The 24,222-nt window shown below is 36.6% G+C and overlaps 1 protein-coding gene across 1 annotated transcript in view; it reads right to left on the minus strand.

Moving 5' to 3' along the window:
* The window catches only part of LOC122808028 (protein S100-A4-like), a 112,863-nt gene extending 94,534 nt beyond the window's left edge, over positions 1-18,329 (minus strand). The window contains exon 1 of the mRNA XM_044079016.1: positions 18,265-18,329. The gene's annotated coding sequence lies outside the window, so the exon portion shown is untranslated. The remainder of the gene's footprint in view (positions 1-18,264) is intronic.
* Between the last annotated feature and the right edge of the window lie 5,893 nt (positions 18,330-24,222).

Genomic DNA, 24,222 nt, shown 5'->3' on the forward strand with positions numbered 1-24,222 from the left:
TATGTTAAACTCCTTTAACATAGCGACACAGTGTGTAAAAAGCAACGGAGATCTTGCTTTCTCCGTTGCTTTTTTTTTAAACCTGTCTCGCTATGTTAAATGGGTTTAACATAGCGAGACAGCTTTAAAATAAGCAACGGAGATCTCCGTTGCTTATTTTAAAGCTGTCTCGCTATGTTAAACTCATTTAACATAGCGAAACAGTAAAAAAGCAATGGAGATCTTGCTTTCTCCGTTGCATTTGGCCACAGCTCTGATGTACTGTGTAGGCATGCGCAGTACATCAGAACTGCCGCGGATGCCAGACAGCTGCGGAAGGGCAGCAAAGAGGCATTATACAATGCCATTATTTAAGAAAAGAAATTGTTTCTTTTCTTAAATAATGTCATAGTATAATAGCAATAACCCACTTCTGGGTGTGAGTAATGCAGGATTTAACCACGGTTGTCTTTGTTTGGTGGTTAAATCCCGCATTACCCACACCCAGGCATGGGTTATTGCTATAATCTTTATGTTAACACAGACTCTTTTCACTAAGAAAAGGACTAGATACAATGTAACAGCTTCCTTATCACATGGAGGCAAGTGTCAAAAAAGAAAAATAAGAAAATAATTACTTTTAACAATATAACGTTACAGTAATATGTGGCACTGTTGTTATGTGCCCCAATTTCATCTGCACTATTTCATATCTTATTCGTAAAAGTTTTCTTCTCCTGGTTTGTCTTCTGCTTGAGGTGATAGGTCTTCACATAGAAAGACAGCAAAACAAAACTCTTGGACAGTATTTTCTGCCTGGTTTCCATCACACTTTCGAGCAGTCGGCGTCCCATACCCGTCGCTGTTTGGCAGAAGATAGTAATGTGACAATGGACTGAGCAAGTAAGGCCTCTCTCTTCATTTCATATTCAGTATATCAATGGCTTAATATACAGGGATTCCCTTTCTGCACAGAAACATCTCAGACTCACACTCATGAAGTTTACAATAGTATTCCATCCACTCAGAGTCCATTTCGTTCCTCACCAATAGCTTTTCAGTAACATGCCTGTCAGTGTCAGCTTCTCTAGCTCGAGTGGGAGTTTCCTCCAACTTCCTACTGTGCTTTTTGCTTCACCAATAATTTCAGATTAATTATAAAGAAAGTATCAGTTCTGCTCTCTTTTGTAACTGTTGGTCCTCTCACAGCCCTTTTACTTTCAGTTACCTCACTTTTAGGGGGTTTAGCCTACTGGCTGTGAGCTCGGCTATTTTTTTTTTCCTTGACATAAAGCATTGCTTCCTGTGACTCCACAAAGGTTTTGCTACCTGAAGGTAGCATAACTTTCAAATAGATTGTGTATAAAAGTCTTTATCTAATTCTCCTCAGTTAGCATTCCTTTTTCAGTGGATGGAATGGTGTCCTTTATGCTTAGTGGTCCCAGAATAACTGTTCTCCACAAATACTCACTGGCTCCCCACCTTTCATACTTTTCCTGGCTTCTACAGCAAGGTAAACAGCTCGGGAGCTGTTGTCTTAGTTCAAAATGCCCATATGTGCTAATATATGTATTGGTCTGATTCCCCAGTACTAGCTGCTGGCATAAGATCATCTCTCCTGACTCTTTTGGTACTATCTGGGCCACCTTACCAAGTGCTTCTGCATAAAAATTACAGCTATTGACTCCCTATTCTGTCTGGCATTCCCTATATATGAAGGTTGTTGTTTAGGTGCTCATTTTCATATTAGTCTGTTTCTTGACTAAACTCTCTGTCTTTTCTTCCGCTGCTAAAATCGAAATAGCATAAGACATGTCTGTCAGCATCTTATCCATAGCAGCATTTCTAGTCAAAGCTTTATCAAAGAAGTCACCCAGTTTTTAAGTTTACATTTTGAATCTTAGATAGTATTTCATCCATCACAGGTTGGGCTTTAGCTGGCCTTCGAGATGGAACTTAGTTCCTTTGTTCCATTACAAACCCTTTGGTCAGCAGCTACGGGCAGTGGTGAGGATAATTTCTCTTTCAATTTTCTTTTTTATGTGTATTTATCAACCCATGGGGGAATTAATCATTTAATTTAGCTGTTAGTTTCTACAAGTGCAGGGAGAATCCTGAGAAACTTTGTTGAACTATGCTTATTCTTAAATTGAATGAGAGAATAACTGAGAGTCAGAGAGACATTGATCTGCATGACTTGGGTTTTGATAGCTAATTGAGATACATAAAACTGAAAAGGGAAGATCCTGTTATTAAATTTCAGTTGAATAAATGATGTCAGTATAATTTTACACTGTCTAGTATGAAGCTTATCTGATTGTAATAGTCTCAATTGTCTGAGCTCAGAAAAGAGGAGTCTTTAAGTCTAAATGATGCATTTATTTAAATAGTGTATTATATTTTTGTGCTTTCTGTTTTTTTACCTTTAGAAAGATATGTTAAATTATTCTGTACTCTTAAATGAACTGCTGTGTTCACAAATAAAATGTATTTGATTAAGGATGCTACCTTTTGCTCCCTGACATAAGAAATTCAGAGCTGTGGACGATCTGATGAAAAACAGTCATTAAACATGCCACTTTGTGGTTCAAAAAGAAGGAAGGATAACAACACAAAGAGAAAGGCAATCCTTTGAGAGTTTATTAAAGTGGATTATGTTGTGGTTGGAGAGAGGGACAAAGATTTAGACGGCTGGGAAAAAATCAAGAAAATAAATACTCTCTGTGAATGGAGTACCCATGGCTATTGACTAGGGTCTGAGGAAAAGGTAAAAAGTCAAAAAACAAGAGGAGGTTAATATGGTTAGATAATAATGTGAAGAAGAATTGTGGCATAAAAATGAAACATACAAGAGATGTAAAGGACAGGGATAGCAAAGTGGCACAATACAAAGAGTATAACAAAAGGAATATAAAGGTGGAGAGGTCAATGAAGGTGCAAGTTGAAAGGGGATTGGCAGAGGGGGTCAGGAAGTAGACAGAGTAAATAAAGTTTTTTTTTTTAATACATACAACAGAAAAGAAGGAGGGATGGCAAACCTGAGCATCGGAGGTCATGAAAGGCTGGTGAAAAAAAGCAGAAATAGTGAGTGGATCCTTTTTAGATATGCAGTTATTTCTATACTTTGTTAGTTAGTTGCTTACATATTTGGGTAGGGACCTAGAAGAAATGGGCTTGGAGGGCTAAATTTCATCCATGATGTTATAATTATACAAATAAGATTAATGTAAAATGATACAAGTAAAGTTATTGATTAGACACATAACATACAGCATGACAAGAGCACAGTTGCTAGTTGGAACCACCACATATTCCATTCAGTATGGGCAAGCAGTACGTTGCTCACTGCCGTCTTCCCCTGCCAGGCTGTTCTGGAATGTAAACCAATACTCGAACCTGGGTCATCTGTGTCACAGTCAGGACTTCATCCCTCTGCATAACAGTGTGGAAATGATTAGTTGGGAGTTAACAGGAGTTTTTGTTTTTGTGAAGTGATTGAATAGCCATAAAGTAAGGAATGACTGAATAAATAGGAAAAAATATATGGATTTGAAAGTGGGCTGAAACAGAACATGTGAACTAGAGGGGGATGAAAAGTGACACATAGGATGACTGATTTTCCTTGTATTAGGACTGCTGGGGAAGGTGCAGATGAAGACACTAAAAGATTTAATTTTATTAGCTTTTAGAAGGTTTCTGATATGAAGAGGACAAAGTTCCAAAGTTTTGTGCCTGCAGGCCTTGACTAAATTTTTGGTACTCATTTAGTTACAAAACATTTATAGATATTCACATAAATGAGCCCATATAACACTATTGCAAAAATATAGTGGCTTTGCTGGGGAAATGGTAGGACAATGGCTTTCAAGAGTGAAACAAAATGGTATTTTTGTTTTGTAAAAAGTCCAATAAATTTATAAGCTTTGTTTAGATGTGTCTGCAATTTGCTAATATTTTTAGCTGAGTCGGTAACTATTTTAGGGGAGTTTATGAATACTGGCAAGACACAATATAGCACTGAAGTAGCAGTCACTCTAATTACTAGATGTCTGGCTTCCCTGAAATTGAAAGTGTTGAAGACTTTTTATTTTGGTCTGAAATAGGTTCATATGTTATTACAAGGCAGTTGATCTGGATGAATCCTCTGAAATCTAGGCAATGTAATTCCCACTATATGTTGTCTCTTTCCATAAAAGTTTGCTTTGGTCTTTATGAAGGGAAGCAGGATCAGAGTGCAATAACAGAGGGATGAAAGACAGACAGGAGAAACCAGTGGATAGGTACCAGGATAGATATTGAGGAGATCATGACTAGGGACAGGGCTCATTGCCCTACAGAGTTCTTCAGGAATGTGAGCTGTGTGCTGGCAGAACACCTTCTCTATACAGATCTTCAACAATTCACTAGCCAAGGCAGAAGTGCCTGATAACTGGAGAACAGCAACTGCAGTATCCTTTTAAAAGGGGAGAACTTGAGAAATCAAGGATTTGCATTCCTATTAGGTTTAAAGTCATCCTAATAAAAGTCATGGAGAGAGTCCTTAGGGAAAGGCTGGTTGTTGTAAATTTCTAATATAGCAACTATACACAAGTTCAAAGGAAGAAGGAGCTGTCAGGCAACAAGTTCAACTTTATGACTGCATCACAAAAGAACATTGCAGAAGATTACTGTTAGATGTGATTGACCTGGACTTCTCTAATACCTTTGGCTTGGTCTTGCACATGTGCTTCTAGAAAAAATAGAGATGTGGCCAAAAGTGAAGAAAAAGTTTACTACATGATAAAATGCAGAACAATGGAAAGTGAGATCAAAAGACGATTTGATTAGTAAGGAAAGTAACTGACAGAGTGCAAGAGAGGTCTGGTCTGAATCAAACGTTTTTCACTCTGTTTAAAACATATTGGAAAGAACGAAAAACAGGATTATCCTCTTTGTTGGTGATATAAAGAGGTACAGTAGTGGAAACCTTGGAAAAGACTCTAAGGAAGGATAAAGAAACGATGACTGATTGGGAATGGCTGCATTTGAGATACAAGTGAGATACAAGTGATCCTTTCTGTTCTTGCTATACTGTGCTGCTATTCATTCTATGATACAGTTTTAGCAAGCAAAGTAGTTTAGCAAAATGATCAGAACTGTACTTTCCTGTTAGTACTACAAACTCTTGGGGTAGGCAGTATTGATAAACATGTTTAATAAAAGTAGGAAACAACCTGCATATATCTTAGAAGTATTCTGCTCTCTCTCACACACTTAGGTTACAATGGGCTATGTTTCTAATATTAAAGTTGACATGCTTAACATTTTTCATTATTAAAAATCTGGTGCTATAGAGGGATAAAGCCCTGACTACAGCTCAGGCAACCTAGGTATGATTAATGGTTCAGGTTACTGACAGAGCAGCAGGGAAGGATGAGCTTGCTCATCCTGTGGTGGACAGAATTCATTGATAATGGTCCCTAAGAGGAGGCATGGTCCAAAGAGATGAGCTGCCCTCTGACTTATGTTGAGCGCAGGGGAAGTGGGGAAGAGATGAGTAGGCAGGTCGTATATAAACACACACCCCTTTACAGAGGACAGACAGCTGACATCCCAGGAAGCTCTTAGGTTCATCTCTGGCCTCAACATAACTTGGGACATTGGATTGGGATGAACTGGAGTGCTGTTAGATAGAGGATAGGAAGTGGGGCGCTGGAAAAACTGTCAGAATGACAGTAAGGGAGGGGAAAACATATCCTATTATTCTACTATCTATGGAACTGTAAAAGAATTGTGGATTATTATAAAATTTGTACTGTGGAGCTTTACTCCCCGGGCCTCCAGTGAAAATGGGTACTAACCCAGTCAGACTATCCCAGTCAACAAATGTCAAATAAATAAATAAATAAATAAATAAATAAATAAATAAATAAATAAATAAAATATCCAATGAACTACAGCATTGTCTTCCCTGAGGTAGTAGTGCTGCTACCTTCCTCAACATCACAACTTTTTTCGTATGCATATACATAGAGAATTAAAAATACAGCACATATAACATTTCTACATTGCAAGCTTTTAATTTGATAGCTGATATAATAACAACTATCATACATCAAAAATGAACACAGTTATCTCTTTTGTTTTAGGTAAATGAAGCTAGGATATTTGTTGATCTTATGCTGAGCAATATGTTCTCTTCTTAAAAGTAACTGAACAGCAGCATACATGGTGCCTGTCTGAGTACATCACTTCAAAAACTGACCAGTTCTAAGGAATAATTATGTATGTACAGCAGACAGGCAAATGACGAAAGTCAGTATTGATTCAGGTTACAGTAGCTGCACAGATAATTACACTCCAGTGCATTTTTATACATTTTCATCTAGTCTGCCCATCTGTAAGCTGATATTGTTCACCATCAGAAAGGTCTGCACCATTTGTTTCCAGATTATCTGATTTTCCTTGGAAGTCATCTGTTTGAAACAAGGCTTATTAGATGGTGCGAGTAGCTTCCTGTTACATTTGTTGTCACATACATCTGCATTCAAATCACCATGGATTCCCACATCTCTGCACTTGTGTAGCTGAAGCTGACAAGACGTGTTGCCTTGGCAGGTGTACCTACTGTCATGAAACACCTTTTTGCCTTTCCTCTGTGCACACAAATATTACTGTGATGACTAGAGCTAACATGAATTTTTAAATACAGACGAGCTCAGAAACTGTGCAAACTATTGCTTTGACTATGCAAAACACTTATACCTAAAGAGTTTTCTGAATATTTGCATATCCTTGAGCACTTGTGCTACTTTTGTATAGATTAGAGATATATAGATAGAAATGAAAATGTAAGTTAAAAGGTACTGTGCAGAACATCTAACTTAGAAACATTTTAAAATATATTTTCTATTTTTAGCAAGCTATTTTTAAGTGTATTACAGTCAGAACAGTAATAAGTTTTTTTAATACTTCAAAACGTACAGTCATACTTTGACATCATCCATTTTCTGTGCTTATTCTGTACTTTTATCACGGGTGTCTATGTTAAAGCAGTGACTTATTTTGATAGGATGCCACTTCATCCCTTGAAATCCTATCTTACTGATTGAGTTACTAACCTACATGTGACTTCTCACTTCAATTCCATATTGTAGAAATGATTACAGGCCATACGGAGGTTGATCATAATATTAGACAGCACTCAGGTGAGCATAAGAAGTAGCTAGTGTTCAGGTAAACATAGAAAGATTCTGTTTTATTTTTTGCAGTTGCCTACAGATGAAAGAGATAAAAGCTGCAACTAAAGAAATGTCAGCTTCGGTAAAAAGGGAAGGCTTTAGTATAACAGATTTGAATAAAGAATTATTTATTTAACATTTATTAACCAGGAAAGCTCAACTTGGAAAGAAGCCAATTTTTAGTGGAGACCTGGGGAGAAACTCTCCATACCCATGTCTTTGTAATGTGGGAGGAAACCCACACAAATACAGGGAGGACATGCAGACTCCACACAGAAGGCACCCTAGTCGAGGATTGAACCGGAGAACCTTTTGCTGTGAGGTGACAATGCTACTGCTGCACCACTGCACAATACAAAGAGGGGTCAAAGTACATACTTAAAAGCAAATGAATGGATATCTGAGTAAGTTTACAAAGCTTAAAAAATATAGAGAAAAGTAAAGACGTTCTTTTATGAAAAATCACATGAAAATTTTGGTAGCAAAGAAACAGCATGAATTTCAAGTACATAATTAATGAAAGAGAACAGACTATTAGCAAAACATGGATAAATGCCTTTCAAATAGTATGAATCCATGATGGACTTGCCAAAACAGTTCATAGAAAGCAGCAGTTTTTGCATCTCTCATGGTTGTTAATGCTAGGAGCATAAAAATAAATCTTTTTTTATTGGTTCTTTACCACAAGATCAATGTTGTTAATGTTTGTGAAACATGGTTAAAGAACAAAAAGACTGGAAACCAGTCCTGTCAGTGTATAAGTTGTTTTACTGTAATAAACATTCTAAAAAAAAAAAGAGGTGTGGGTGTTATTGGTTCTTTACCACAAGATCAATGTTGTTAATGTTTGTGAAACATGGTTAAAAGCCAAAAGGCTGGAAACCAGTCCTGTCAGTGTATAAGTTGTTTTACTGTAATAAACATGCTAATAAAAAAAAAAAAAAAAAAAAAAAAAAAAAAACAGGTGTAGGTGTTAATGATAGGGATTAAATATTGTTATGAGATCTGTGATTATTACATGTTCATAGGTTCATAGGTTGGTACTAGGCTATCGGCCCTAGGGCCTATGCAAGCCTAGCCATAACAATTCCCTGGATATTTCTTCCCACAATATTTACTTCTCCAGGCCTCTGTCTAGCAGGGTGGCTGACATGATCCCCGGGGTAAATTTCCTATCTCCCATCTAATCATCAAGGTTCCTTTTGAAGAGGGCCAAAGAGGCGCTCTGCTTGATATGTATGGGCAGTCTGTTCCAGAGTATGGGGAGTCTCTGGGTCAGGAACCTATCCCTCCAGCATGTTTTGTTCATTGTGATGACAAGGTTTAGATCCCTGGAGCATGTGGCTCTGAGGGATTGGGATTTCTTTAAGTGGAGCATCTCCAACAGCTCAGGGTTTGACGTGGCCTTGTATGTTAAGCAGAGATCACCTCTGAGTAGACGATATGCCACAGAGTATAGCTGGAGTTTTTTTAGACGGTCAGTATATGGCATCTGCTTTAGGCCTGTGATTCTTTTAGTGAGGTATTTCTGTGGCCTTTCAAGCTGTTGCAGATGTCTTGTGAGGTACATACCAAATGGGGCATTATACTCTATAATGGGTCTAATGAGGGATGAGCACAGTGGGACAATGACCTCCTTTTTTCTGGATGAAAAGCCCTTAGTGATGAGGTGTGCCACATAGAAGGATTTCCTGACTGTTGTGGCAATGTGGTTATTGAAAGTGAGACCACTGTCCACCTGTGTCCCTAAGTCACTCATCACACTTTCGATGTTTAGTGTCCTGCCACCTATGTGGTAATTCATGGGTACATGTTTTTTTCCAAAGGGGATAACTATACATTTCTTGGCATTAAGCTTGAGTCCATGGCTCTGACACCAGGCATCTGTTTCTGTAAGGCCCTTTTGTAGAATATCCACATAATTTGGGGATTCAATAATGGCTCCCAGTTTGCAGTCATCTGCAAACTTTGTTAGCCAGAGTCCCTTAGTGTTGGCATGTACTTCAGAGAAGTAAATGCCAAACAAGAGTGGTCCCAGGACTGAACCCTGAGGTACTCCACTTGTCACTTGTCTGGAGCTGGATTTGGAGTCGGCTACTTTTACTGTCTGGGTTCTGTCAGTAAGCCAGTTAGCAACCCATCAAGTGACATAGGGATTTATGCCCAGCTTAGTAAGTTTATCTATAATTCCAGAGTGGGGGATGGTGTCAAAGGTCTTGGCGAGGTCCAGATAGGCTGTGTGGACTGCCTTACCCTCGTCCACAGCTCTGGAGACTGATTCGAAGAAGTCAATCAGATTCAGGAGACAAGATCGGCCCTTCACAAACCCAAACTGGGTGGGGTCTAGTGTTTGAAGGTTGCCAATGTCTTTGTTTATAAGTTCCATGATAATGCATTCCATGCCTTGCAAATCAGGCTTGTCAGACTGATGGGACAGTAGTTCCCGGGATCCAAGGTGAATCCTCACTTGTGGAGCGGGATAACTGTAGCTGTGCGCCACTCAGTGGGCATGAAGCCTGAGGTGAGGCTATGATTAAACATCATACTTAGGTGAGGTGCCAGTTCATGTAGTTCATGTAGTACACAGCCTGGGATGTCATCTGGTCCCATGGATGCTGTATTCTTAGCTTTGGAGAGTGCGGTTTCTACCTGTGCGGCCGTGATTATCGGAATTTGGCAATCTTTTGGTATTGAGATGGGCCCTTTAGGGGGTGAGAGTGAGGTGAAGTTGGCACTAAATCGATCTGCCAGGATAGTGGCAATATCCTTGGGATCAGTATATTTAATGCCATTCTGTTGTAACTCAGAGCAGATCTGAGCATTGCCATTTAGATTCTTGACATAACTATAGAATGCCTTGTGGTTGTCTTTGGAATCTTTGGCAATTTTATTTTCGTAACTAGCTTTTGAGGATTGTGTGAGGGATCTCAAATTCTTACTGAGGCTGGTGAGGGAGATTTTTGCATCCTGGGATTTTCCTCTTTTTTGCAACAGTTTCTTCCTTCTGTTGTATAGTTTGTTTATAGCAAGGGACCACCAGATTGGCTTCCTTTTTTTGGAGAAGAGCATCTTGGTTCTATTTGGGATGGCATGATTCATGCACGAGTGGATGTGCTCGTACAGTGCCTTAGTGTAGGATTCTGCAGTCGAACTTCCAGATCCTGTCTGCGTGGGTGTTGTGAAGTTTGTCACTTCTGACTTCAGTAGCTTGAAGTTGGCTTTGGAGAAGTTTTTTAAGGAGGATTCCTTACTGGGGGGTGGGGGTGGGATGTGGATGTCAAGGGTGATTTGCTTATGGTCAGACCTGACCAATGAGGCGGTGACCACTGGTGTGGAGCATCTATCTCCCATGTTGGTAATGACCAGGTCTAGGATATTGGAGCCCATGGTGGGACAATGGATTAGTTGATCCAGGGCATTGTAATTTATGAACTCCAAGAACTGTTGGAAAAAGGAGTTGATACCTGAGTAGTTTTCCCAATTAATGGCAGGGTAGTTGAAATCACCCAGTATTAGGGTGCTTGGTTGTATCTTAATATTTTCCAATATGTTTAGAAAGGTGTAGTGAGAATCTTTGGGGCATGGATGGGGATCTGTAGCAAGCTACAATTTGGATTGCAGTCTTACCTAGTGTTAGTTCCACCTGGAGAATTTCAGATGCATTGTGTTGGGCAACTAGACTGGAGGTGTGAATATCCTTGGTGAATATGGACATTCCTCCACCTTTAGTGTTTCGGTCCTGGTTTTGTTGCCGAAAAGTGTGGTAAGAATTGTAGCCTGGTATTGCAGGGGTGCTCTCTGAAGCCTTGAGCCAGGTCTCAGTTACTGCACAGATATCGATGTTCTCCATTTTTAGGAGTGACTCGAGAGAGTGCACTTTGAGGTTTAGACTTCTAGGATTGAGTAGCATTACCTTCAGATTTTGCCTGCTTCTATTTGTTACGGTGGTGGTTTTATCCTTTGAACCTTGCCTAAAAAAGGCACTATAGGGGTGGCAAGAGCTTTAGCCAGTAACCTGAATCCCAGGGGTGACAGGTGCAGACCATCTCTGGAAAAGCATCGTGGTTTGTTTATCATGTCTTCCCAGGCAGACAAATACTGGATCCCCTTTGAATGACACCAGAAGCGTAGCCAATTGTTGAATTCAGTCATTTTGTCCTTATACTGTGGTATCATTCTTGATGAAGGCAGGATGCTTACTCAGGGCTAGGGTCATACCTGCCTGGGTCACATGATCCAAGAGCTCTTCCATATCTCTTTTCATGTAGTCCAGGGAGGTACGTCTCAAGTCATTCACTCCAGACTGGAAACCAGTACTGTCAGCATGTAAATGTTTTTACTCTAACAGATATTCTAATAAAAAAGCAGGTGGAGGTGTTACTTATAGGGATCAAAGACTGTTACAAAACTTGTAATTATACATGTTCAGTAATAACACTGATACTGAAGCTTGTGTAACTGTGAGAATAAAGACAACCGTGAAACATTTAACAAGTGCTGGAGTGTAAAGACAACCAAATTCAAGTGTGAATGACTTAGATGAATTCATACAGTTCTTGCATGAAACACAGGATGGAAGAATAATAGTGACTAGAGACTTGAATTTACAAGAAACATACTGGAGTAATGTTGATTCAACAACATTAGTAAGGAAATTATTTCCATCGTATGTTCAGAACAGCAGTTGTTTCAGATTGTAAAAAAGCCTACCAGGGAGAAGAACATACTAAACATTGTTTGTGTTCTAAAGAACTTACTGTTACTTCATGCCAAGTTTTACCACCACTGATGTGCCGTGATCATAGGGTTATAAAGACTAATTTGTTGCTTCATTTCCAAACTGAAATCTAAACCAATGCACAGAAGATTAATAGCAGATTATATGGAAGCAAAACAGTCACTGTGTAAAATTAATTGAAATAATGTATTCAGTGGGAAAACCGCAGAAGGAATGTGAAAAGTTTTCAAAGAGAAATTGTTTGAATGCAAAAGAATTAAAAAAATGTTTAACATCAGGATCTAGGCACACAAGTTCAGGGGGGTATATTTCCTTAAGAACTAGATACATGATTAAGGTAAGAGACAAAAAATATAACAAATGGAAAAGAGGTCGAACTATGACTTTGAAAACTGAAGTAAACAAGCTGGACAGACTAATTAAAGATAATAGAAGATGATAAAGAAATGCAGAAAATTTATATGAAGATATTCAGCATAATAGGAAACAATTTTATAGACACATAAGATGTGGTAGGAGTAAAGACATACAAACTAATAAACTGTGTATAGAGTCTAAAATTTATTCTCAGACACAACAGATTATATATATATATATATATATATATATATATATATATATATATATATATATATGGTTACAAAGCAGCTTGGCTCCAGAAAGGGGTTGATAAGTTGCCCTACTAACATCCAGGTAACCTGAGATACTGAAATCAAACTAGATTATTATGAAAAAAAAACTATTCAAACTGAATCAAAAGAAAGCACAGGGAGAAGAATGAATTAGTAATAATGACATGACAACACTTCGGCATAAACCTACAGTACCATTATATCTGTCATTTACTAGGTCATATAAACATGTGGAGGTTCCTCAAGACTGGAGACATGCACTTGTTAAACCTGTCTTTATGGGAAAGTGAAGTAGGACAAATCCAGAGTCATGTAAACCCAGATGTTTAATTTAATGTTGTGGGAAAATATTGGATATATTACTCTCAGAACTGGAAAGTCTGAAGCTTAGTGCCATACATCAGCATGTATATATGATGAAAATAGATCTATTACCACCTGTGACATGATGTTCTATAATCATATAATGACAACTATGAATGAAAAATTGTGCTGTGATATCATTTATATAGCTTTAACTTTGATAGGTTCATACATAAAACACTGATCAATAAATTAGAACAACTAGGTACTGATGTGCTCTTGATACGAAGGATAGCTGCATGATTACAAATAAGACATGGCAAGTATCATACAACAATTGGACAGGTGAAATTTGATGTTACATTCAGGTATCCCCAGGGCTCTATCCTAGGCTCATAATTGTTTAGATTGTATTTTTCAGATCTATCTTTTTCATCTGAGGTGTTCTACAGTCTATATGCAGATGACTTAAAAATGGGTAAACTGATTATGTGTGCTACAGATAAGGCATGTCTACAAAAGAACTTGACTGAATTGACCATTTGGGCACAGGAGAATAATATGCTAATAAATACATCAAAAACGAAGCATATGAGATTTGGGAGACATAAACTGAAAGGTGAATATTTAATAAATCACACAGTGACTGAAACTGGAGATTCATCTAAGGATCTGGATCCATGGGTAGATTTAGCCTTGATTTTTTCTAATCATATCGACCAATTGGTTTATAATAGTTATAGAACTATAGGTTGCATTTATAAAGTCTAGGAAATTAGAAATGATGAAGTCATTGTTTGTTAGTTACTTTAGATCCAAAACTTGATTATGGAATAACAACATGGAAATCTTATAAGAAAACAAGCATGAGTAAACTTGAAACAGTACAGTGGATATATACCAAAGGCATTCATGGATGTGAAAATTTAACTTATTGTGAAAGATTAAATTATCTGAACATGTGCAGTGTCTCATAAAGATATTTAAGAGGATACCTTATTCAGGTATATAGGGCATTTAGTAACAACTAGCTCTTCAAATGTTTGGGTCTTCAAAAAGTGTTAGAAAATAATCAGACAAACTATGTGGAAGATTCTGTAGGAATGAGAAGTGTACTAACTGGTTTTCCAAGAGAGCGGCAGATGCATGGACTTGACTATCAAATTACAAAAAAGCAAGCACTAGTTTAGATATTTTTTAAGAACAACCTGGACAATTATTATGGGAACAACTGTTTTGGTATATTGACATATTGGGCATTATTGCCCATGCTTGAAATATTTGCATATATGTATGAATGTATGATGTATGTATGTTCATTGTACTACATACATACATACAAATATTTCAAGCATGGGCATAAATGCCCTTCTACCTTGCCATTATATTTAAACTAGTGCTTGCTTTAATGTAATTTGGTAGTCTGTTTCATGCATCAGCTACTCTGTTAGAGAACCAGCTAGTATACTTCTCATTCCTATAGTATCTTCTGTACTCTTTCCAGTTTACTCATGCTTGTCTTCTTATATGGTTTTCATATTGTTATTCCATACTCATGTTTGGGTCTAATGTAACTAACAAACAGTGACTTCATTATTTTTAATTTCCTAGACTTTATAAATCTTTTTATATAACCTATAGTTCTATAACTATCATTAACCAACTGATTGATATGATTAGAAAAACTAATAGCTAAATCTACTCATATACCCAGGTCCTTAAACAAGTCTACAGTTTCAATCACTGTATGTGAAGTTCTGGAGATAATTAATAATTCAAATCAGAACATCACTACATCAGTTTAACATCAGGATCTTTAAACACTATCAGGTTTGTTTTAATATAGTCAGACTAATAAATTAGCTTACATTTTCTAACCTGTTGAATAGTTTAAGAAACTGATGAATCATTTAGGATCTTCATATGTCCTCTGCAATCTGCTTTGTAATATTTATTTGTTGTTGTGCATTAGTACAGAATAGCTGTTTCCTTTTATGTTATATATAGATATATATATATATCTATCTACATATTTATATATGCATAGAGAGATAGTATGAAAGAGATATTGATATTATTAAATCTATTAAGGAATTCTATTTTGAAGTTACACTGTACTCACCTGGTTTGCTTTGCTATCCTTGGCTTCTGAAAGCAGATTTACATTCCTTTTTAGCTATATAGGATAACGCCATGAAATATCAATGCATCAAACACAATATTCTGAGCAGACATTACCCTGACCACACATCAAGATGACACACAAAATGCTGACAATAAACTATATACTCCTAACAACTAAAAATAAAAACAAAACTGTTCCCTGTACCCTCTTGTGGGAGCAAGTCCCCACACCTCCTGAACATATACACATATACCAACTCTATAGCTGTATAACCTCAAAGAAGGGTGAACTCTCCCTGTAGGAATGAATCACTAGCAGTGCAGATAGAGAAACCAAACTGGCAGTAATTTCCTCTAATAACTTATTTACAATTGACAAAGTCCTCACTTCCCACAGACACTACATTTAATTACCAAAGCCATGTACCATATTCCACTCACATAGCCATTTGACTGTACAGGAGTAGACAATATATGCATTCAGAATATTGTAATTTGACATTTCTTACAGTAGTGCAGCAATGTCGATCAAATGAGTATTCCACATTTTGCTCTTTGTCTTATATATTTGTATGTGTGTGTGTATATATATATATATATATACATATATATATATTTAGGTTATATAGTTTTGAGTGAAATGATCAAATATTGACATTCATTTGGGCAAAAGAAATAGATAGCGGACATGTGTGCAAGACTGACAGTTCCCAGTTAGGGGAGGTTTATGAAATCGTGGTGTTAGCATATATAATTAGCATGGGTTGTGGGGGCCTTGCCCCATGCAGTATAGTTACTTTTGGTTTTACCTGCTCTGAGATTAATCTCTGGAGAATGTACAGTACCTGTTGATGTTCCATTTTTGATGTTTTAACATTGACATTATGGTCATCAATATTTCATCCATTTGATGTAGAATACTACACCTATATAATATAGATGTATGCGTGTGTGTATGTATATATATATATATATATATATATATATATATATATAGATATAGATATGTATATGTATAGTACATATTTATTTTATTTACTATTATACATATATTTATTTTATTTACTTATAGTCAGTTCACTGATGTAGTGTTTACTGATCCAAAAATCAAAAATAAATGTATTTCAAACACAACCTAAATGTGAAACATTGTTAGTCAAATAACATTTGTACATTTTAGTAATATGCATCTTTCAACATCCAAGGCAGTTGAACAGTCATATTTACAAAGTGATCCATTACACAAATAGCTTGGCGAGAATTTCATTTGTTACTGCACACAGTGTTATCAACACATAAGCTATCATGTATGGTTTTTGTGACTGATTATGTTGCCAACATTTTAGTATGTCAGTGGTAGCAGCATAATTGCCAGTTCGTCAGTGCAGTTTCCTAGGACATTTGTCTTAAACAAAAGAAGGATTTTTTTCTTTAAAACAATTCTTCTTTCTTTCTGTTTGTGTAATGCAGAGATAATATAGTTAGAGAGCAGTGGTATTGGGTTACAAATTGTATCTATTTATTAGTTTGCATATTCATGATACTGAGTATTTTACTACTTCTGTTTGGGATTTTCTTTTTGCCGATATATGTGGGTTTTGAATTTTTTTTCATTGTGGATCCATTACCTGGATTTTCAAGTTTAGTACAGTTCAGGCAGAGCATGCAAGACATACAGTTACATATTCTTACAAATGGGTCACGTTCAAAAATAACGTAAGAAAGAAGACGCAACCATCAGTCAAGAGAAGAGGCTTGATTGATGATGTAAATATAAAATCTGCTTAGTAAAGTAAATATAAGTAAATAGTACATTTATAAACAAATACATTTATTTTATTTAAGGTTACGTTTTTCCACTTTTGCTTACAGTTAATGGTTCTTAAAATGCTGAAGTTCTGCTTACCACATCAATGTGGACTGTAGCACAGATATTATATATCTTTGCAACATCAGTCATGGATTCTGATCATTGTAAAAGGGAACATGGAACTGCAGGCAATTGGAACAAGATAGTTACTGTGACTAGCCAGGTCAGGTGTTCTTGTCATCCTTTATGCCAAGTCTTCATCTCATGTAAAAAGAAATAGTTGCAATCCTACCTGTTTCACATAATGGAAGTGCATTTGTTACCTGCAAAACTGTACTGTACTCCCAATCCTCAGCAGAAACCACAGAGGACATTGTAGCAGTTCTGTTATAAACAAGTTATTAGTCTCTTTACTTGCCGGCCACCTTAGTAGCAAGGCATTCAAAACAAAGGTCTCAATCCACATCACACTACATAGCTCTTCAATAACAGTTACCTCCTTTTGTTTCTGCCACTAAGTTTGTATCAGATACATAAAATCAAGTGGCAATATGCCTACCACATGCGTAATAATTTACATTCTTTTACCACCTTAATTAGGACAGGATCTTTAAATAGTGACAAATGTAAGACGGATTTTATTTTCTGGATTTAATCTTTAATAGTCTAAAAGCACTCCTTGTTAAAGTCTTTGATACACTGCAGGAGAGTTTAGTGTGATAGTCTGCAGCCTTTCTGTTGTCACTGCATTGTGCTTCAGTTTATTTTATGAAAACATTTTGATAAGCAAAACAGCAAGTCAGTCACTTAGTTTAGCAAAATTCTAGGTCTTACTGTTTTGTTGCTATTATAATGGGGTGAGGGGGTGCTAAATGCTTCTCATTATAGTGGGAAATAACGTATATTTGTACTACATTCTGCTCTTCCACATTCTGTGGTTAGAATAAGTTATGTTTTTGATCTAAAAGGCTACATGCATGACACTTGCACATTTTTCTGACATTTATTTGAACACAAACCTGTTGTAGGTTATTACAAATTATGTAACACTCTACATCATGGCTGAAAGCCCGGCTTTTTTGAATAGTTTACCAAATTTCAGACTGTCCGCCCCACCTTTGGATGCCTGAAAGGTTCGATTTGCACAACAGCTGTGCTTCCTCCTCTCAGCAACGTAACTGCTCTTTGATGTGGTTTGTATTCTGAATGTGGATTTAAAGTTGCAGCACATACTGAATACTGAATGTATTTCATTAGAAGCTTTTAACCTGACAGCAGTAACAGCAAGCATGCACCTCTTTGGATATAGCTCCATTGTAACCTTAAAATCACATGTTCATCCTGGCTAACATGACATTTGTCTAACTACACTACCTCTTAAAATGACAAATTCTACAAAATAAACGTGTCTGTAATACACACAGAAAAGAAGAAATAGAAGAAAAGAGTCACGCTCACCTGCCTGGACGTACGAAATCAGGTTATAATAGTTCTGCTGATCACTGCGTGCCAGTGCTTTTAAGCATTTTCATTCTAACCCTCCCACCTGTAAACTGATATTGCACCCACCACAGAAACAAGCCCACATCATTTTGTGTACAGATTATCTGAGTTTCCTTCGAAGTTAGTAGTTTGAAACTCAGCCACTCCCTTTATACTGTTAGTAGTTTCCTTTTGCATTTGCTGTACACATTTTTACATCCAAATCCTTGGATCCAAACAGCTCTATACATCGGTAGCTGTGGACGACAGAGCCTTTGCCTTACCAGATATCCTTACTGCCATACAATACCGTTCTCTCTGTCATGTAAAACCTATTTGTCTTTCATCTATACAGATGAGAATTATTGTGAAATACAATTGATGACATGAATTTTTTATAAGCATAGAAAGACCTGACTATTGCATTGTGCATTTGTGCTGTTTTTTTGGAGAGATATACATTTTGCAGCAAAAATAAATATGAATCATAGAAAATGGCAATTATGAAGAACTGTTCAGATAATAATATTTAGGGATTTTTCTTTGTTTACAAGTAAGCCTTTCTTACATGTGTTATAATCAGAAAAAAATAAGTTTTATTTATGCATGCTGGAGTACACCCATTATTTAGACAGTTTTATATTTAACTTTAACTGCATTCTTTATCCTAGCTGTCTGTTTGAAAACAATATCTCATTTTGTTATGATAGCATTTCATCACAGAAACCCTTTCTTTCTGGTTTAGCAATTAACTTAATTTATTTATTTTCCCATTTATTTACTGGGATGGTACAAATGACCAAATAGCTTCTCCTTTTCAGTGAGGTCCTGAGTAGAAAAGCTCCAAGCACAACAATAAAATTACACATTCTTTAGTAAATGTTATATAAAGATATGTAAACATTAATGAACTGAACAAAATATTAAGTGTTATGAGTGAATTACAGAATGACATCAAGTAGAAACAAAATTATTTACATTTCTGGCATCATACTAAAGAAAAAAAACCCTACTGAGTTTACATATCTGTCAGGGAAATTAGGTGAAGTTTCCTTGAGAATATGGGTAGTATAGATAAAGGCACTTGCCACTTGTACAGCATATGAGCAGCAAAAGCACAATTCATTTATGCCAACACTTGATGGCAGTGCATAAACTTAAGCTAATGAATTAATAATGAGATGGTAATGAGGAATTATGGAAAACCTTGTATGCTAATAAGTACTTCTCCCACCTGTTTACAATTCATGGTTAAATTCTGAAGTGTTTCTGTGCCGTGTCAGATTCATTATAAAAAGTAAAATCTCGCCTTTTTTACCTACTTTCCAATTACTGAACATGCTTTCTCTTATTGCTAGCTTTACTATTTCCTTGTGTGAGCTGCTTGTCTTGGCTGAGCAAAGATCTCTTACACCCACCAGTGCTTGCCATCCAGGAAGGCAGAGTTAGAGGCAGAAAACTGTGCACTATAATTTTGATAATCAGAAAATCCTTGACAGGTTTAGAGTGGGCTGGAATATTGTAAGGGTTTAAGTGAGCACGTGTGGTCCCCACATGGGTACTGGGGGGATGTGTGACCTTCCTATTCCTGTGGATAGTAACGTATGTATATCCCTCAATTACTTGTCACAGGGAACTTCCAGAGACAGACTGGGGAAAAGCTTTGTATTTTGTAGGCTTCATCCCCAAGGATACTTCAGCAGTTTTTGCACATGCTTTTGGCATGTGTGGATTGGTACAGCTATTTCCCTGTGTCTCCTCAGTACTGAGCCACAACTATGCATGTTTTTCAGGGGTGGCATTTTTCCCTGAGGTACATGATATGACAGATTTCACCCATGTTGCAATTAGGGCCCCTTCTGGCCCATTGGGCGGAGCATTACCGCAAAATTGAAGGGCTACCATTCCATCAACTGTCAGGTAATGTGTGATGCATGGAGGTACATCACCAATGTGTCTTCCTAGCACTCTGGCAGTGCACACAATTCCTATATCTAGCACACCAACTCACTCTACCACTGCATAGTAGGGTGCCCATTTATATATATATATATATATATATATATATATATATATATATATATATATATATATATATATATATATACAGGTCTACCTCGACCCACCAAAATTTAATTTTTCCAAAATGTAATTTCGTGACTCCGAAAATGCACTTTCGGGAAAAAACGAGTTAATGAACAGCAAGTGAAGTTTTTGTTGTAGATTGAGGCACAGTGGAGATAAGGGAATATTATCTTTTCCCCACTGTAGTGCAATCTTGGAGTTAGAATATATAAGTTGCGGGGATGTGGAGGGTTCCCCCCCTGCATACATGTGTTTACTGTTGTCATTTTTTTTTTTTGCTGTTGATGACTCGGTTTTTCACGAAAGTGCATTTTTGGATTAATTACACTTTCGGAAAAAACGGAGTCACGATATATATATATATATATATATATATATATATATATATATATATATATATATATATATATATATATATATATATATATATATATATATATATATATATATATGGATCTAGGACGTTTGATCGAATGATCAAACTTCCGAATCCATAACTACCGAACACACTTTAACGAAAGCGCTTTAACCAAAAAAGCACTTTCGTTAGAGCATGTCACTAAAAAAAAAATAAAAACACTACATACATATTTTTTGGTCCCCCTGAACCCCCCACCCCCCCACTTTAATATTCTCCCTCTGAGACCACACTACAATGGGGAAAAGGGAAGTTTCCCTTATCCGCAACATAGTACAGCCTCGGCAACCGGCATACTTACGCAAAAGTGCTTCTTCGGTGAAAAGCACTTTCTCATAAGTATGGTTGTGCTTAATGGATTAGGACATTTGATCATTTGATCAAACGTCCTGGATCCAGATACATATATATATATATATATATATAGATATAGATATATATATGTGTAGATAGATATAGATTTTATATATATATATATATATATATATATATAGATATAGATATATATATGTGTAGATAGATATAGATTTTATATATATATATATATATATATATATATATATATATATATATATATATATATATATATATATATATATATATATATATATATATATATATATATATATTATATAGTGGTCCAAGAAAAGAAGACAAAAGTAACATTGATCATTGAAACTGCCACACCCAGTGACTACGAGAGAGACAAAGTCATAAAAGTATCAGGATTTGCAAGCAAAAATGACAGCAATGTAGAAGAAAGATACCCAGATAGTTCCAATAGTAACAGGAACAACGGATGTTATAAAAAATAATCTACAATCATATTTAGATATGCTACCAATACATGTAACTCTGTACGAATTGCAGGAGTCATTAATGGACACATTGCAGGTGCTGCGAAGTACACTTTTGGCTGACATCAAAGAGTGAAACAATAATAATTTCATGAACTTTAATCATACTTTGACTTAAGAATGGGGTCCATTCCCATCATGGTATAGGAAACCCAAAAGATCTGGAGAAATTAAAAAGTGGGAGGGAAAAAAAAAAAACATCACAAAGAAGGAATGTAGAACAGAAGATTAGTCAAGTAGAAGTTTAAAAAAACAAAACAAAACAGTAGCGGAAGTTAGGGAATATTTGCAAAGTGAAGGATTATATCACAGCATGATGGAACAAGTCCCCAAAGTAAGGAGAAACAAAGGGAGCAGGTGAGATCTGAAGAACTATGAACATGGGAAAGAAAGAGATTTAATATGGTGTAATAGTTATGCAAAGGAGAAAGCAAAACTAATCAATGTAAAAAGAGTAGCACCAAAGATATTTGAATTGAGGTACAGGCAAAGACATCCGGATATGGAAAATTCTTACAATACAAAAAAATAAGAAAGTGAAGAAAAGTCGAAAAGAGGATTAGTTATGGAGAAGTTAAAGAAATAAAAACTGAGGTTATGCATTACCTGCAAAATGAAGGAATTAGTGTAGAGAATTTTAACTCTGATAACAACACAGCAGGATAGAGCAATGGACACCCAAATTAAGGAGAAACCAGGAGAGCTGGAAGTATTTACTTAGTTGACACACGAAGATAATTTAGAATCTTCCATAAGAAACTATAAAAATGTTCAGTTGGAACTATACAGCAAGGGGAAGGACAGAAAACTGTGGCAACTCTGACACAATGTCGTGCAGTGATAGGCTACTGAGTTTCCATATGAAAGAGCAACAGATGACATTGGGCAAAACTGGAGATCATGGCACAGGAAGATGCTCTGGAACTTTCAGTAGAATGCCTGCAGGAAATGGAGGACAGAGAATGTGCCCTCAGTTTGCAAAATGATCTAAGAGAAGAGTTGCTTGATTTAATAGAGAAGGATAAACTTAATAAGATCAATGAAAGAAATATACTGTATAAGGTCAATAAAACCCCAAAAGGTAGAAGTTTGATAAAACAAATGAACGCAGTAATTAGGACTGTCCATAGAGATTTGTGCGATATAACAGAAGTAAATAGGATACATTACTGTGCAGCCAAATTAATAACAGATGATGTCCCACCACAAGAACACAGATAGTAAGGGAAAGGACTGAGAAAAATTGAATGCCATTATGGAAGTATCGAATAGAGAAAACTATAAAGCAATAAAGACAAGAAGTGCCACTGTTAGAGTATAGAAGAGGGAACAGATCAACAAAAATGTTCAGAAATTAACGGCCAGAGAGATTGAAACAAAGTTAAGATAAACCTCTAAATGGAAAACTCCAGGACCAGATGCAGTACCTAACTTCTGGATAAAACTATGAACATCTTTGCACTAAGATTTAGCCATGAGTAAGAACTATTTGTATGTACACCGAGAACAGACACCAGCCTGCTTAACAGGAAAAACAATGCTGCTACTTAAGAGTGAACCTGCAAGCTACTCTAAAAACTATAGGCCAATAACATGCTTTCCGACGACTTATAAATTATACACTGGAATTAATGCATACAGAGCTTAGTCATTTAGAAGAAAACTCAATTATGGCAATAGAAAAAAAGGTAATAAAAGAAAGTCCTATGGAACTAAGGATCATTTGTTGTTAGTCATAGTGGAGAATGGAAAGAGGGGAAATATGGCATGGATAGACTACAAAAAAGCATTTGAGAGTATCCCACCTTCATGGATAAGAGTGCTTAAAAATGAATAAGATGCACTCTACACTGATTAAACTACATCACAGTGACCGTGAAACAGTGGCAAACTACTTTGCAGTTAAGTCATGATAAAGGACATCTCTATTTATCCAAGGATAAAAATCCAAAGGGGGATTTTCCAGGGTGACTCTCTGTCACCGCTGCTCTTTTGCCTTGCCCTTAACCCATTAAGCTGCCTGCTTAACAGATTAGGTCATGGCTATAATTTGGCTCCCAGAAAGCAACAAAGTGTAAAGACTTCTCATCTTCTCTTTGTATGTGATTTAAAACTGTATAGATCATCAGATGAGGAAGCGAAAGCACAACTGCAAGTAGTCAGAACTTTTTCAGATGATATAAGAATGTCATTTGGTCCTGATAAATGTGCAAAAGCTACCTTTATAGCAGGAAAGTTGCAGTACCAAGAAAACATCAGTTCGGCATATACTTTTCTGAGGTGCAGGCCAAAACCAGTGGGCTGTGGCTGACCAAGTTTGCAGATGACTGCAAGCTGGACATTGTCATAAATTCCCCTAGTGACATGGATATCCTCCAAGAGGGTCTCAACCAAACAAATGACTGGTGCCAGAAACATGTCCCCACAAATTGTCACATTAATGACAATGTCCTAAGCAAGCAGTCAAGCATGAGGGATTTGGGTATCCATATTGATAGCAAACTGACTTTTGACCACCACATTGCTTCCATTGTATGGAAAGCTTTCTACATGGCCCACCTCATAAGTAAGGGT

Source organism: Protopterus annectens, chromosome 8.part0 (assembly GCF_019279795.1).
Source record: "Protopterus annectens isolate FY-2018-M chromosome 8.part0, PAN1.0, whole genome shotgun sequence".
Taxonomy (NCBI): Eukaryota; Metazoa; Chordata; order Ceratodontiformes; family Protopteridae; genus Protopterus; species Protopterus annectens.